Below are 17,384 nucleotides of genomic sequence, written 5' to 3'. Positions count from 1 at the left end.
TAAATATCTGTTTACCATTTACAAGTAAAACAATACATAAAACTAAACTAGATGCTAAGTTTGATGTAAGATTTCACTGGTTACATCTAAATTAATTTCAAATTTTGGTGTCCATCAAAACAGTTTAATTTTTCTTATCCATTGACTTTATAAAAAATAAGTTTTAAATAACTTACAATGTATGCTCCAATTATTTCTTTAATGTTTTTTATACTAGGGTTCATAAAAGTTTTGTCTGAAAAGAATTATACTATTTAAAAAGTTTGAAACCAATGCCCTAAAACAGAATTAATCTGGGCAGAGACGCTTGCTGGCCCTTAAATTAGGTGGGTTTTCTCTTCTTAACATGTGACTTTTCTCAGGCTTACATTCTTCTCCTTCACCAATTGTTCTTTTGCCATCTAGTGTGAAGAAGAATCTCCGTTTGTGGGAGATGGAAGCAAAGTAGTTTAACATTCCACCTCCTTCACCAGGAGAGAATCACCTGTCCCCAGCCCAGGAAGCCTGGTTTTAAAAAGTCCTGTGTGTGTGTTGTGTTGTGTTGTGTTGTGTTGTGTTGTGTGTTATTAATGGCATGGCATTGGGGGTTGTCATTCTTATTTCTGTAGTTGAAAAGGAATTTTCTACTGCTAAAAAAAAAAAAGGAGACCATTACTACAAGTCATTTGCTCAAACAAAGCGGGGGAGGAAAGCCGGGGCATGAGAGCCGGGGCATGAGAGCCGTGAGTCATCAGACAGGAGCTTGGAGCGAGCAGCCTGCTCGGCTGGAGAGCTGGGGCCGCCTTGTTTAATCCTCTGCTGGGCTCAGGGCAAGAGCTGAGCAGGAAGTCTGGCTCCTTCAACTGGGAAGTGGGAGCAGTGAGAGGTGCAGAGAGAGGACCTGGGGCGCGGGATGGCGGTCAGCCGTGGACTGCCGGGGGAGGTCCAGGTGGCAGGCAGGTCCTGGGATATTGGTTGTGGCTCATCCTCTGCTGGAAAAAATGAGGTTCAGAGAGCCGCTTGGACTATCTGAGATTGAGCCTTGTTTAGAACCAGCCTTACCACTGGATTATGTTAAAACACCTCAGGAACCGTGAACAGGGATGAGAACTTCCAGGGCCAGAAGCAGGAGAGAAGAGAGGGAGCAGAAGGGGCAACTTTGAAGTCAGCGCAGGGGGCCAAAGCTCAGAGAGGAAGCTTTGGGATCCTCGACTGGATTAGAGTAAAGCAGCTGCAGAGTAGAAGGGTCACTGAGGGTCCCCAACCAGAGAAAACTAGGGAGGAGTTTGTGAAAGTACACACCCCATGATCCTGCATCTAGGACCCCTGGCTAAAACCGGAGGCGATGACTCTAGCCTCCAACTCTGTGAGTGGCTGGTGAGTAGGCGAATGATTTTCCAGAAAAAGCCTAGACCAGAGAACTCCCACTGGAGCTTCTAAGAAGGAAGTAGGAAAGCGAGACCAGAAGAGGCCCAGTCTCTTTTGTAAAAAGTGAGACATCACCAATGACTGACTGACTTTAACTTTTGCTGTGGTTAACTACCCAGGTATTTCCTACCTTTGTTGCCCTCTATTTCTCTGTAATTAGCAGTACATGGCGGGGATTAAGAGTGTTTAAGAAATCAGACCTCCTGGCTTCATATTCCAGCTTTGCCACTTACTAACTGTGTGAACGTGGCCAAGTTTTTAAATCTCCCTGACTTTCCATTTTTTTACTCTGTAAAGTTGGAATAATGATAAATCCAATTCACGACTCTATTAGTCTGCCAAAGGAGTGCTGATGCAAAGTAGCAGAAATCTGTTGGTTTTTCATAAAGGGTGTTTATTTGGTTACAAGGTCCTAAAGAGTCCAACTCAAGGTTGCTTTCTCACCAAAGTCAGGTGCCACCTGTTGAAGCAAGGTGGTCGCTGATCTCTGCCTGATCCCCAGGGCTTCCTATATCAGTCTCTGGCATAGGGCTCCTTTCTTTCTGGGCCTTCTCAGCTGCTCAGCTGCTCTGCTCTCTTCAGCTGCAAACTATCCGGCAAATGGCTCATCTCTCCCCGGGGTCCCAGGTTCAAACAAGGCAGAGCTCTCTCTTCTCTTGTCTTCTTGAGTGAGTGTCCATTTACATAGGCCCACCAAGGGGTGGGGACTCAACCTGAGTCATACCCTACTGACATGGCCCAATCGAAACCCTAATCTTAACAGATAACTTAATCAAAGACATCTCAGGTGAATCTGACACAATCAAGGGTTATCACACCCAGAGGAATAGATTAGTTTACAAACAATCTTTTTCTTTTTCTTTTTGGGTATTGATAAATAATCTCAAATTGCCACAATGAGGTAAATATGACTAAATGAAATAATGCATGCAAAGCCCTTGGTACAGAATAAAGTTTCAATAAATGTTAGTCTGTGGTAATAATGAAGGTATAAATAATAGCAGTAGGAGTAGCAACAGTGAAAAACCAAGCAGCACCAAGTTGTGTGTTTGTTTCAGGGATAGGAGAACAGAAGAGAAGTTGGGAAATAGTGCCCTAGAATCTTGGGACCAAGAAGAATTTGAGAAGAGCTTGCTACCTTGTTTAATTTCTAGGGGCCTCATTACCCCCCATTGGTTCCCTTAAGCCTGCCCACATTGGAAGTCCTCATTGCCTTCAGTTCTCTTCGTTGGAATAATCTGAGTGAATTTTGTTTTCTGCTGGGTATCTGCCTTAACCAGTACATGACAATGGTTGTATGTCCCTCTGTTAGTCTTTTGTGCTGGTCCTCAAACCAGCCTCTTCTCCCAACCTCTCCCCGCCCTGCTATAGACAACAGCATTTCCCAAGTACCCGAGCATGCCACTTAGTCATTCCTTACTGATACTTCCCCTCTCCATGAGCCCATGTCCAAGTCCCCATGTCCTGAGGCTCCTACCTCCACAGAATCCCTCATGTTCACCCCTTTCTTACCCTTCCAGGGCTTCTCCTTCCTATTCAGTCCATTCTTTATGCCCATTTGGGCTATGACAGGAGCCTCCTAATTAGATTCCCAGCCTCCAGGCTCTCCTCTGTACCCCTGACTCAACCTATGATTTGCCACCACATTAATGTTCCTAAGACTGGAGCTTTCAAACTTTTTGACCAAGACACACAAGAAGAAATACATTTTACTTCACAAACCAATATACACTCAAAATTCACAAACACTACTGCACTCTTTTTTTAAATTTTTATTCTAGCCTCTTCTTGTTTGCTTTATAAAATGTTGGTCATGACCCACTATACTGACTGTGTGACCCACGAAGGGGTCATATCCCACAGTTTGAAAACACTGCCTCAAAGCAGAGCTCTGATTATGTCACTACTCTACTGAAAGCCTTCAATTGCCCCCATTGTTGACTAAATATAGTACCAGCGGTTTAACCTGACATTAAAAGGCTTCCATAAAAGGACTCCAGTTTGTCTGTCTAAAAATTTCTCTTACTCTCATTTAACCTCTTTGGACCTTAGTGGTCTAATGTATAGAATGGGAATGAAAACATTTCCCCAACCTGAAAGCCAGGGGTAGACCAGATGGTTCATGTAATCCTTTCCCTTTGAGGATGATGATGCTGAGATTGTAAGTGCCCAGAACCCAAATATTTCTCCTCTCTAGTCTCCAATTATTCCCATCTCTCTATATTTTTTCATGTTTTTTCGTTTTAGTCAACTCCCTGTCACACTATCTTCCTATGTTAAAATTCCATTTGGGGGGGGGGGAATATGGGGACCTCATATTTTTTTAATGTAACATTAAAAAAAATAAATAAAGACAAAAAAAATTCCATTAAGGTTGAGTTGTGTATTTGTTATGGCAATAAAAATTTTTTAAAAATTCCATCAAAGTCCAGCAAGAGCAAAATATGTAGGAAGGAAACATCTGAACATTCTCAAGTTATGTAATTACTCCACTAAGGCTGGAGCTTTGGTGTATTACATGCAGATAACAGAAAGAGACAAAACTAGAGAGTAGGCTGGAGCTCAAGCATGGCAAACTGAGACCCACAGGCTGGGATTTCCTCTTACTTTATAGGTCATGGGGAGCCATCCAAAGCTTCTGAGCAAGTGTGACATCATCAGAGGTGAGGTTTGCCTAGGGCTGGGGACACCAGAGGTTATTTCAACAGTAAAATTGACTCAACCCGGAGGTAATAGGTTATTGGGACTGAGCAGAGTAGGGATGGTCCCTAGAAATGCAGACAGGCAGTATCCGGGAGGTTCAGCTTTGGCCGCAGATGGGCATCTTGGAGACCAGGAGAAACATACTGTCAAGGTGTAAGGGTCAGAGAGCCAAGAAGGTATCGGCTTCTGCCAGCTCTGGCAATAAAAGACAGGAACCATGGGACTGGGAATTGGGCATAGGTGTCCAGGCCCTGGGAGGGTTGGTGAGAACAAAGCTTCCGGAGGAAAAGAATAGGAACTACCCTTTACTGGATGTGATAGGTTCTTTGCCAAGTGTTCTCAGGCCCACATCTTTCTGAGTCCAAAACCTGAACTCTGAATGACATCAAACTTCCTCCATGGTCTGAGAACAAGAAGCAAATGCTCTTTCGTCCTGGGACTTAGCACAACGCTTGCACAGAGTAAGCCCTGATAAGTATTTGTTGTGTCAAGTTGAAAAGGGGTTATCACTCTTACCACCCCACAGATATCGCTGCCTGTTCATCTACCCTCCCTGGTGATTCTTGGCATCCTGGCCCTGAAAAGAGAGGAGCCTATAATTCTCTTCTAAATACCAAAGCTCTGTGGCTGATTATGTTGACACTCTGAATTCATTTACCTAAAGGCGTTTCCAGATGAAAGGTTTGAGGTGCAGCTTCAGCAGCTGGTGACCACATGAACTGCCAAGTGAGAAATGAGCATTACTGTTGTCTTTCATCCCAAAGGCCTTGAGGAACAGAGAGCTCAGCTCTGTGGTGGAACGTTAATTATAAATCCTCATGAGACTTGAGGGAGGAACTGCACTATTATGACTTCTCTTTTCATGTGCTCTCTTGCAAATACGCAGTATTGGAGGCCACACCATATCTTGCTCCCCGCCCCCCCCACCCCCCACCCCCCCATCCCCCCCTTCCCAGGGGTGCAGAAGGGACTTGTTAAATGGGCTGATGGGCTGGGGAACAAACAGTGTAGGGAGGAAGCTGAGTCTTGTGCTGGAGCTGCTGGGGGCTGTGTGGGTCTCACTGCAGGAGAAGGCGCAGTCACCTGCTCTCCTGGGAGGGGAAGGGACACGGGACATTTGACTGCCAGGAAAAGAGTGTAGAGCTGTTTCTCTTGGTAAACTCTTTGTGAGCATGTGCTGTTCAGAATCCTGTGGGTCATAGTCATTCAGTTACCACTCAGCAAAAGTCCCTCTGCTAACAGAAGCAGAGGGAAGGCAGGCCAATCCCACTTTTGAGGCTCCTGGTATTTTGGGAAAAAAAAAAAGAAAAGAAATGGCTAACAGTTTTTAAATTGTTAACTGTTTTAATATTTGTGACTCTTAAATTTAAATATGATGAATTAGGAAGTGGATGTGGCTCAAGCGATAAGGTCTCCACCTACCATATGGGAGGACCCGGGTTTGATCCCTGGGGCCTCCTGGTGAAAAAAACAAAGAGAAAGCGTGCCTTTGCGGCGAGCCAGTGCCCGTGTGGTGAGCTGAGTGCCCGCACAGTGAGCCAAGTGCCTGTGCAAGTGAGTCACGCAGCAAGATGATGACACAACAAAAGAGATGAAGGGGAGAGTCAAGGTGAAGGGCAGCTGAGACCAGGAACTGAGGTGGCACAGCTGACAGAGAACTCTCTCCACATCTGAGGTCCCCAGGAATCCTAGAGGAGAAAGATGAGAAAAGAAGACAAAAAGAGAAATAGATACAGAAGATCACACAGCAAATAGACACAGACAGCAAAAACAGCAGGGAGTGGGAAGGGAAGGGGAAAACATAGATTAATTAAAAGACTGAGTTCAAATACTTAAAAAATAAGAATGAAACTTAATTGGCCTATGGGAAAGCCATATTAAATATAAAGATTCAAATATGTTAAAAAATAAAATAAAATGATAAATACGATGAATGTTGTCTTCTTTCCCTCCTGTAAGGATATCTCTGTATCTGAGTTTATAGCCTCGTTTGCAGTTAGTGCAGAAGTCCAAATGTGAGGGCCTTTATGAATGTGGGGCCTGGATCTCTTGTCCCCGCATCCCACCCCACTGACCTTGATATATAGAAAACTGAACTACAGTTCGTTACGGCTTTGATAATGCCTGCCTGTCCACTGCTTCATTCAACCGCAGAGGTATCCTTTGACTTCAAATCAAGCCTGGAGCTTTGTTCTGCCTCAAGGGGCTCACACCCAGATGAAAGACTCTGTCCCTGTTTGAAGGGTGGTGAGAGCTTATACTGCCAGCTCAGCCAATAAACCGTGCTATTTGGCTTGAGTTCTAGCTATGATTTCCCCACGTGTACTAAAATTGTGAGGATGACCTATTTACAAATGCTTGCATCTGCTCACCTGTGGCAACAGCAGTCGAAGGGATTCTTGGGGAGACTTTTTTGCTTGTGTACATAATAAACGCCTCCAAAGTCACAGAGTCAGGGGTGGGAGGTGCCCTCCTCCTGTCCAAACACAGAAGCACATGATTTGATTTCCACTGTGATAATATGAGGAACTGCCAGCATACCCTTTAGAAACAGCCTAACAACCAAACCGAAAACATTAACACCAGGGGCAGGGGTGGGGGGTGGGGAATGGGAAGTTAATGCTTAATGGGTATAGTGTTACTGTTTGGGGTGAGGAAGAGGTTTTGGTAATGGTTGGTGGTGAGGGTGGTACCATATGGTGAATGTCATTAATGGCACTAAATTTTATACTTGAAAGTGGTTAAACTGGGAAATGTTATGTTGTATACATGTTACCACAAGAAAAAAATTTTTTTTTTAAGATTTATTTTTTATTTATTTCTCTCCCCTTCCCCACCCGAGTTGTCTGCTTTCTGTGTCCATTTACTGTGTGTCCTGTGTCCACTTGTATTCTTGTCAGTGGCACCCAGAATCTGTCTTGTTGTGTTGCATCATCTTGCTGCGTCAGCTCTCTGTGTGTGCGGTCCATTCCTGGGCAGGCTGCACTTTTTTCACGCGGGGTGGCTCTCCTTACGGGGCGCACTCCTTGCTCTGGAGGCTCCCCTACGCGGGGACACCCCTGTGTGGCAGGGCACTCCTTGCGTGCATCAGCACTGAGCATGGGCCAGCTCCACACAGGTCAAGGAGGCCCTGGGTTTGAACCTTGGACCTCCCATGTCATAGGCGGACGCCCTATCCATTAGGCCAAATCAGCTTCCCACTGCAAGAAAAATTCAAAAACAAACATTACCATATCTACTCCACAAGATTTTGGCTCTAGCACCCATCTTTTTGGAGCCTGCTTCTTCTGTAGCCTAGGAGATAGCCAAACTGGGGCTTCTACAAGGCTAACTGACCTCTAAGTCAAAACCTTGCTGGGTTTCCCTTACTCAGATTTTTCATTTAAGAAATTTAAATCTGTCCTGAGAGGGAGTTAAGGAGCTAGCACTTAATCCTTAGAGCTCCCACCAAGGACAGAATAGCAAGGGTTCCCTCTTTCTGGAAGTAGGAAACCTGAGGTCCCAAGGCCTGTTCTGCATCCTGCATCCTGCTCCCCCGGATTCACCAGCAGTTGGAATGTAATGGGGTTGTGAGGCCCAGTGACGCAGTTAGAGAGAACCAGCTGAGGAACTCGGTAACCTAAAAACAAGTGGCTTGTGAAACTGCCTGCCCTTCGGAACAAATAGATGAGATCCTCAGAAGGAATAACGTAGACTACATAATATCACTAAAGGAATACATTTTTACTGTGTCATCCTCATCTTAATTATAAGGATGCATAATAATGTAGCTCCCACTGCTGTGTTCTTTGGCAAACATCTATGTAATTTTGTTTCCTTTGCTATGGCAAAGGGGAAAACATTTTTTTTTAAACCTACGGGAGAGAAAAGACACATATAGAAGGAACACTTTTTTTCCCAAACCTAATCTTACTTACATTTGAAAAAGTAATGCACCTCTAAACATACTTATCTTAGAAAGCTTCTTCCCACCAGAGAAGTGCTAGACAATAGAACTGGTTACTTCCTGCTTATCTTGAGAAAAGAGAAAATTATAAAGGAAGTACCAAGTGCATCATTAATTACTGAGCTTTGCAAATCTTTGGTCATGTGGACTTCTAATTTGTATTTCAAAAAGAAATGACTGTTGCCTTCCCTTTATTTCTTCACCTTTAAGAGTGAAAATTCTGGTGTAGCTTGTATGTGAACTCTGGTGACTCTGATCATGTCCTATCGTTTCTTTGCCAGAGCCCAAGCACGTCTCCATTCTCTTCATTACCAGCTGAAAATGCTTTTCTCCGTCACCTACTATTAAGAACGTTGGCGCCAGTAACTCCTTGCTTCACATCTAAGAAAAAGAGAAGCCATTCAGCCATTCATTCACTTCTCAGCACCTATTCATTCAGTGCCAGGTATTGGGTTAAGCATTGGGGATAAAATAGCTACCGCAAAAGACAGAGCACTAGACTAGTGGTAAGAATCACACCAGTACATGTCAATTACACTCTCAGTACCTCTTCTTCCCAAGAAGTCCTCCTGGTTCCTAATTCACCCCTTCTTACCTCCTTGGATACCTTGAACCATTACTGAAGAGCCACTCTGCCAACCACCGATTTCAATCTTGCTCTGCCCATCTGGTCCTTCCTCCCATTGGGCAACGTACTCTGGTTCCCCTCCTGAATTCTGCCTCCAAACCTCTTGAAAGAATAGCTTTACATTCCTCTCCTTCTTTTTGACCATCAACCCAACTAAACTGGCTTCCACCCAAATCACACTGTTGAAAATGCTTTCTTGAGACTGGCAGCAAAATCTTCCCATTATGGAAGCCTCTTTCTGCCTTCATGCTTGCTCCTGACCTCTCTGCAGTATTTAACACCCTTGGCTATGGCCATCTGGAAGCGTTCTTTGTCTGGCTATAGAGCAGCACTCTCTTCTTTCTCCTCATTTCCAAGGCGTAAAGGCACCTACCCTTTACCGAAACTCTTGGTTGGGCCTGTCCTGAGCTCAGATCCATATTTCCATCTCAACCTTTACTCTTGGATGCCCCATTGGACCTCAGATCTGAGGATGTGCAAAACCCTAACTCATAATTTTCCCACACAACCACACCTTCTCTGCTCTCTATCACAATCAACAGCACCACTTTCCATTCAGGCACCCAACTCTGAAGCCTCCAAGTCATCTGTGGCCACTCTTTCCCCCTCATTCATGAATTCTAACTGCTATTGAGTCCTGGGGATTCCACCTATGAAATGCCAGTCCCAGTGAGGGATAACAAATCAGGTGTCATCTTGTGTACCAACTTTGATTGATTGGTAGTGGCAGCATGGAGCACTGTGTTGAGAAGGATTCTGAGACAGCATCTGACCTGGACAAGAAAAAGTGCTGTGATCAGTTATCAGTTCTGCTTTGGGGGTTGCTTGCATATCAGGTGTTTGTCATCCAGCTCTAACACCTCCCTCATAAGCAAATAGAGATAACCTTTCCTATTCTCATTGCCACTGTCCTGGACACTCTCCTAAGAGTATTCCAATAGCATTCTATTGGTTTTTCCCTTTCTGTCCCTCTCTACTCCAATTCATCATTCATTCTGCCCCTACATTATCCTTCTAAAGCAAAGATATATCTAATTATGTCTGTTTTAAAAGGCTCCTTTATTAGTAGGATAAAGTGAATGCCACTGGAGGCCATTGTGAATCTGACCACAGCATCCCTGCCTACCTATGTATACCACATGCATTCTCTGACCAGGCAGTATAGTACGGTGCTTCACTCCCTGCATTGGGAGGCCTCCCTGCCTGGTTTCAAACCCCAGCTCTGCCACTTACTGGTTGTGTGAACCTGAGCAAGTTATTTGACCTCTCTGTGCCTCAGTTTCCCCATCAGCAAAATAAGGAGAGTGATTATACCTACCTCGTAGGGTTGCTATAAGGCTTAAATGTGGTAGAGGATAGAATATGCCTAGAACAGCACCCAGCACATAATAAACCCAGGGTAAATGTTCATTCTTATCATTATACCTCACCTGGCACACTTTGTGCCCCTATGGCTTTGCTCAGGTTGTTCCCATTGCCCCTGCCTCATCTCTCCCCATCGCAGGAAAAATAAATTACCCATTGCTCTGTCCTTCCTCCATATCCCTCAGCTCTAGCAGTTATCACATTATACTGTGCTTAGTTGCTTATGTGGGTGTCTAAACCAATAGTTGAGGCTCCTCAAGCACAGGGAACTTAACTTTTGTGTCCTCTACTTTTACCATGGTATCTGGAAAATAGTAGACAATGAATGAATGAACAGGAGAGGCAGACAAGCTCTGGGTTGTGATTGTGGGTTGCCAAGGGAGGTAAACAAGTTTATTTCCTGGAATACTGTACTAGTAGCAGGTAAATTTTTTCTTGATTTCATACCAGTACATCACCAGGAATTAGTTACTCAACTCTACTTCTTCTTTACCCCTAGGAAGGGTTTCTATTAACTTAAATGTTAGGAAAGTGTTCATTCTCATCTCTATAACATGAACGGAACCTTTCATGCCTTCATTTCTTCCCACCTCCAATTGTATGTTGGATCTAGAATAAGCCCAAGGACATTTCCTATCAGATTGTAAGACCCTTGACCTTCACTCTTGAGTTAGACTATGGGCAAATAGCTCTGGGATTTCCATGATTGTAAATATCATTGCTGCTGTTAATAAAAAGGTATTTGAAGAGATATGACTTACAGCTTGGATTAGAAAGATTTTCTTCTGAGAAATGTCTCCTCCTTTAGCTGCCTTATACTAAGAATATGATTTAGAATCTGGTTTTGTAGTTACGTGCCTGCCACAGTTCATAGTGAACAAGCCCAGTGTAACTAACGTGCAGTAGCTCCTCTGCAGGTTTATGACGTTAGTTCTGCCCGTTTGGGCTCAGAAGACATGGCATGCCCTTCAGAAGTGCAGAGGGGGAAATCCTCTTCCACATCCTCTGATTTTCTGTGCAAACCAGATCTCTGCAGTTCATTCCATGGAAATATTTGTGGTTGCTGGCTAGCAGATGCATTAAAAATATGCAAGGCACATTGCCAGTTGCGGTGGTGGGGGGAGCTTGGAGCAGGAGACTGTCAGTCCTGCTCCACCCCACCCTGCACAGCCCCACCAAGCCCCATGGGTCTGTTTGTGCTGTGAGCACTACTGCTTCATGGAGGCGATGCTTATTAACAGCGGCAAACTCATTTCCCAGCCCATCCCCTCCCCTCTGCTTTCTCTAACATGTTACAGAACTGCAGATAGATGAGGATGCACCCAGAGCATGTTTTCATTGTTTCAGTTTAGTAAAAGGCTGGGAAAAGTCCAGATAAAGCAAGCCTATGTGTTTCTGGGAAAAACAAAAAAAGTATGACATTGCGGAGAAAAGAGAGAAGAATAGAATCTGCTGAGGGGCAGAGAATGCAACAAGGTGGCAGCCAGAACTCATGAGAATTGGTTGGAGAAACCTGAGCTTGAGCAAACCTGGGCTGAGGGTAGGAGGAACAGGCCGCCTAGCAGGAATGGTAATTCCAACCCCAATTTCCTAGAAAAGACTTCCCAGGGAGCAAGGGTGTCTCCCAGGCCCCCAGGAGCCAATGTGGAAATGCTGGAACATGAGTCAACTAGCTGTCGCTATAGCAACAACGTGGAAAGCCGGTTCTCTCTGGCACAGTCTCCATCACTACTCACAAGTCACACGGCCTCCAGTGAGGCCCCTGCAGGGCCTATGTTCTGTGTTAGGGCTCCTCGGTGGCAAGTGACAAAAATCAGCTTCCACAAGCCCAAGCAGAAAAACAAATTTTTTTAATTTAAAATAGGGGTCCAAGGGTGACATACAAAATCCAAATGCAGAATGTCAGTAGGTCTCTGAAAGGGCCTTGAGTCAGGAATGTAAATACCTCAAGACTCTCTTGTCTCTTCTTTCTGTACAGCTTTTTAAAAAAAATAGGTACCAGGGATTGAACCCAGGACCTCACACATGGGAAGCAGGAGCTCAGCCACTTAAGCTGCATTGACTTGCCTCTGTACAGCTTCTTGATTCATCCCTGCCTCTCTCTGAAGACCAGCTTTCTCTGTTCCTCAATTTGTATGGCAGAATATGGCCACCCACAACTCCCAGGTTCACATGATACAGGTCCAGCCATGTTTACCAACTGACCAGTGGTCTCTCAAGTCCAAATCCAAACTTCCAGGAAAGAAAAACCAAAGAGTCTAGCTTGTTTGAAGAGTTCACCCCTGAGTCTCTCAACTCCAGCTGAGGTGAGCGGTCAAGAAGGGCCAACATGGCTGCTGGGCCACCCCCGTGAGGATGGCAGGGGAGGGCACTTCTGAGAGAATGGGCAGGAGACGATAGGTGTTGGCTGTGGGACCAGCCCCTGTTGCCACTCTCAGTGGTCTTGTTCCCTCTGCCTGAACTGCTCTTTCCTGAGATCTCTACATGTAAGGATCCATGGAGTGAAGTCTGCCTCCTTCTCATTATTTAGGCGTCAGCTTGCATATCACCTCCTTGGGGAGGTCTTCCCTGACCACATTGGCTAAAATAACACTACCCCTCCCCAGCCCTCTCCAGTCCCTCTCTTACGCTCCTTTCCCCTTGCTTTGTGTTTTGCACAGGGGCAGTTTGGTAAGTAGCTAAGTGAATAGATTCTGCTTCTGGGCTATTTGGGAACCCAGCTCTGGTGTCATGGGTCCTGAGAACAATGAGAGCAGCAGCTGTGACAGGGTCTCGTGGCTATGCCAGAAGGTTGCAGGAAGAATATCCGTTTTGGAGGGGAAGTTCTGAAGGCAGACCTCGGGACAGGCTTGAGCTGAAGACAAGGCAGAGCTGAGGTAGCCCAGGCTGAAGCTGGGCTGCAGAAGGGGATCTCCATCTGCTGTGGCACCTGGGACACTTCTTACTTCCTGCTGCTGCTGACATCCCCATCCAAGAAGAAAGGGTCTGCCTTGTAGGCTGGTTACGGCTCCTTCCATACACCCTGAGGTGACCTAGTTGCATTCCAAGGAAGGGACTTGGCAAATCAGCATTTGGTATGTTACTGCCACCAACCCCACCTAATTTGTAGAACAGGTTGATGAGCCCATTCAATGAGCTGGAATGAGTGGATTTTGTCAAATGGTTAAGGTATATATCAGGCCCTCGATAAATACTTCTGAATGAAGGGAGTATGTGAGACAACTTGGGATAAAACCAGCAGACAGCCACAGTCATTTTGTTCTGGAATAGGAAATTGCTCTGTCTTCAAAGCATAAACTGTGTCTGCATGACACCCCGCATTTAGGTGAAAAGGCATTGGTCCCTCCGTCTGCCAGCCACATGTTTCACATTTTTCCAAACTCATGTTGTTGGCATCAGATAGACCAAATGCCCAGATGCCTGACTCAGCTTCTCACTTTTCACCTGGAAGTGTTGACATTATTTGGACACACAGAATTGCTAAACTTGTCATGCATTCCCCCAGGTCTAGATGAAAGAACTGGATAGATCTCTTTGCTTCTCCTTTTCTGGCTGTTCCTGTATTCTGCTGTTTATAACACTTAATATCAATATCTTTTTGTCTATATCTCATTTTCCCATTTTGTTGAGATGTTATTTCCTTATTTGATCCATTATAGCATCAGTTTCTGCATAATTTCTCTTCTCTTTTCTAGCTCACTCACACTTTTAATATTTTCATACTTCTCTTCCTTTCATCCTTTCTCTTCAAGTCTATTCTCCTCTTAAAAATTGGCTTTGAAAAAAAAAGTTAGCTCAGGATTCTCCTCCAAATATTTTCTCTGTCTTTCTTTTTTATTCACCCTTGGAAACTTTCCTTTTTTGTTCCCATCTTCATCTCCTACTCCCTCATAGCTCTTTCTACCTGAAGTTCCCCTCAACTTGGTGACTTCTGGAACTTCTGACCTGCCACAAGCTTCCAGTACGTTCTCCTCTCCCTCAAGATGCCTTGCTTAGGGTCCTTGCTTATTAATCAGGCTCTTAAAATCCCTATTTCAGTAAAAATCAGCCTTTTTATTGCTAAGGCGCTGGCCTGGGCTTGACCTATATTTCAAATAGCACAGTAATCTGTACATAGAAGTCACATAGAATCATATTTTTATTGATTATATTAGATTGCCTTATACACTTATCTTGGAAGAACTTAGATAGGCTTTGAGTTGGGTGCTCATGACCCATTTGTTGCATGTGTATAAATGATAAATTCCTATGAATGTGTGTAAATGAGAAATATCCTCGTGATAGCAATATCCTTTGTTAGATTGTCAGGTATGTCGTTGAAATTATAATGTAAAGAAAACTCTTTAGAAAATATAATACGGAAGGTTACCTGTTTAAAATGCTTAAGGGGGAGCATCTGACACAGGGCAAGCTTCTAGGGAGTGTGTGAGTCCTCATTTTGTCATAGTGGGTTATATCATTGGGTGGAGACCCGTACAATGAGAGTGAAGGCGTACCCACATCCTGGGGAGGACTGATGTTGTCAAACAGAGGGAATTGTATCTCTTGAGAGAATTGGTGGCTCCCAATGGGTTAGGGCAGTAGAGTATGTCAAGCCCTCAACATTGTTGCAAGTATCTCTGAATATGTTCCTTCAAGTAATGAAGATTGATTGTCATAGTGGGCCCTGAGGGGATGAGGAAAGAGGTGTTGAATACATGGAATCAGTGTAACTGTGGGGCAATGCAAGTGTTCCACAAGATCATGCAATGATGTATATAAGACATGTTAAATTATACCAAAAACATATAAAAGTCTATATATAGGCTAAAATGTAAACCATAATGTAAACCATAAGATAACTAAAAATTTAGAAAATTGTGTAGCCTAAAATATAAACTATAATGTAAACCAAAGTGGAACCATGTTTGAAAGCTATTGTTTCAGTATCTGTACATCAGCTGCAGCAAATATAATATGAACATGTAAAAAGATCATTGCTGGAGAAGGGATGTTGTATATGAGGGAGTACTATATATTGTATATGTGAATTACTGTGATCTAAAACTTATGTGAAGACAAACTTAGTAATTACAAAAAAAAAAAAAAAAGAAAGAAAGAAAGGATGTAGACACTGAGGAAGAAATGGAAGGAATTGCCTTGCCACTGTACATACAGGGCAACACCTATAGCAGTGATGAAAGGCAAAATGTCAAAAACAAAGCTTTTTCATTTTTTCATTTTTTGATACCCCAATTTAGTTTTCCTTTATTTAATTTTTCTAAATTACGATGTATTCTCTATTTAACCTTTAAACCCATCACTATATTCCATTTTACTCTTAACGGAAACTGGCAATATATTGTGCTTCCTTTTTGAAGAAGTTTTGGACCACAGAGAGGTTCAGCTATGGCGGGGAAGGAGCACTCATGTGGTGTGTTATTGGTGGGGGGCACATGGTTGGGAGGGAGTTCTCCAGGGCATGTATACAGGGGACATAGAAAGGTTTGGATATTTTCATAGTGGTTTCGGTTGGAAATGACAGCTGAGACAGTGCTGAGTTCCTGGCCAGGGCAGCTCTTCCCCAAGGGAACAGCAACAATCCCCCAAGTGCAATGGCAAAGACCAACAAAGATGGATGGTCCAACGATGAGCCCTTGATACTGATGGCTCCGATTATGAGCCTGTGTGCCTGAAATATGAACTAAGCCTAGAGCTGCAGGGTGCCTAAGAGTTACCTCCTAAAAGCCTCCATGTTGCTCAAATGTGGCCACTCTCTAAGCCAAACTCAGCATGTAGATGCATTGCCTTCCCCCCAGCGTAGGACATGACTCTTGGGGATGAGCTTCCCTGGAGCTGAGGGATTACTACCAAGCACCAGCTGACGATGTAACTAGAAAAAGACCTTGAATAAAGGGGTCAACTCAGACTGGCAGAATATCTCAGCCTACATGTAAAACCAGGTGTTAAAAACTGCTTTTTGATTTTGGATAGAAGGGGGAAATGGAAAGGACAAGTGAGTTTATATGGCTATGAGTCTCCAAAAAAGAGCTGGGAGGTCATCAGAGGTGTAATGCTTATGCATGCCTCAGCACGGTACCAGAGATAGCCAAGGTAGATGGAAACCCAGGTGCTGGTTCTCCTGAGGGCTGCAGAGACCCACAGGTTCTGTGGTCATAGCAGATGGCTCTGGAATTCAGGGCCATGCCAGTTGGCCCTACTTTGGAGTTTGTGTTCCTGAGTGTGATGGAGTTGGACTTAGATAGTACCTTTCTCCACATGCCTCTTCTGTTACTTTTACCAGACCTGTGGTTGGCATTTGGGTTGGTGTATACTCAGGAGACCTGAATCTCTGAACTGTCCATGTGACGGCCAGGCCCTGGGCCTCAGCAGACTTGTGGCTCCTAACCTTTGGTTTGTTGGACTTACCTTGGCCAGCTGACAGGGAGGTGAAGAGGGTTAACCATCATACCAGGGAGCCAAGAGTGCCTACAGCTGAAAGCATGAGAATTACCTCCATCATCCATGTGGAATCTAAGGCCCTTCTTGATGTAGAGGGGGACTGGACATAACCATTCCAGGGTCCACAGGATGGAGGAATAGAGTATGGATTAGAGTGGACTTACTGGTGTTCTGCTGGGGAACTATTGTGATTAGTAAGGGAAGAAATTGTAATAGTGCTGTGGAGAGGGTGGCCATGGTGGCTGCTGATGATAGGGAGATGGAAGAAGAGATATGGTGTGGGGGCATTTTCAAGTTTTGGCGTTGTCCTGGGTGGTGCTGCAGGGATGGATGCTGGACGTTGTGTGTTCTGCTGTGGCCCACTGGGGGAATGGGGGAGAGTGAGGACTGCAATGTGGACCACTGTCCATGTGGTGCAGTGGTGTTCCAGAATGTATTCACCAGGTGCAGTGAATGTGCCACAATGATGGAAGAGGTTGTTGATGTGGGAGGGGTGGGGTGGGCAGTATGGGGGGTATATGGGGACCTCATATTTTTTTAATGTAACATTTAAAAGAAAATAAAGAAGAAGAAAAAAAGATCCTTTGTTAACTTTAAGGGGCATGAAGTTGGCACCAAAAGCTATATGGGATGTGCAAGTGAGGAATTGCATCTGGTCCCATCAGCAAATGAGTGGATAAACTGAACGTGAAATGTACATACAATAGAATATATTATTCAGTCATATAAGGAATGAAATTCTGATACATGCCACAACATGGATAAAAACATTAGGCTGAGTAAAATAAGCCAGACACAAAGGACAAATATTTTATCATTCCATTAGATTCCACTAGAATGATCAAATGGGGAGTGGGTGTAGCTCAGTGGTTTGAGTACTTGCTTCCAGTATAC

The sequence above is a fragment of the Dasypus novemcinctus genome, chromosome 3 (assembly GCF_030445035.2).
Source record: "Dasypus novemcinctus isolate mDasNov1 chromosome 3, mDasNov1.1.hap2, whole genome shotgun sequence".
Classification (NCBI taxonomy): Eukaryota; Metazoa; Chordata; class Mammalia; order Cingulata; family Dasypodidae; genus Dasypus; species Dasypus novemcinctus.
The sequence above is the reverse complement of the archived record's forward strand: the minus strand, read 5'-3'. Positions refer to the sequence as shown.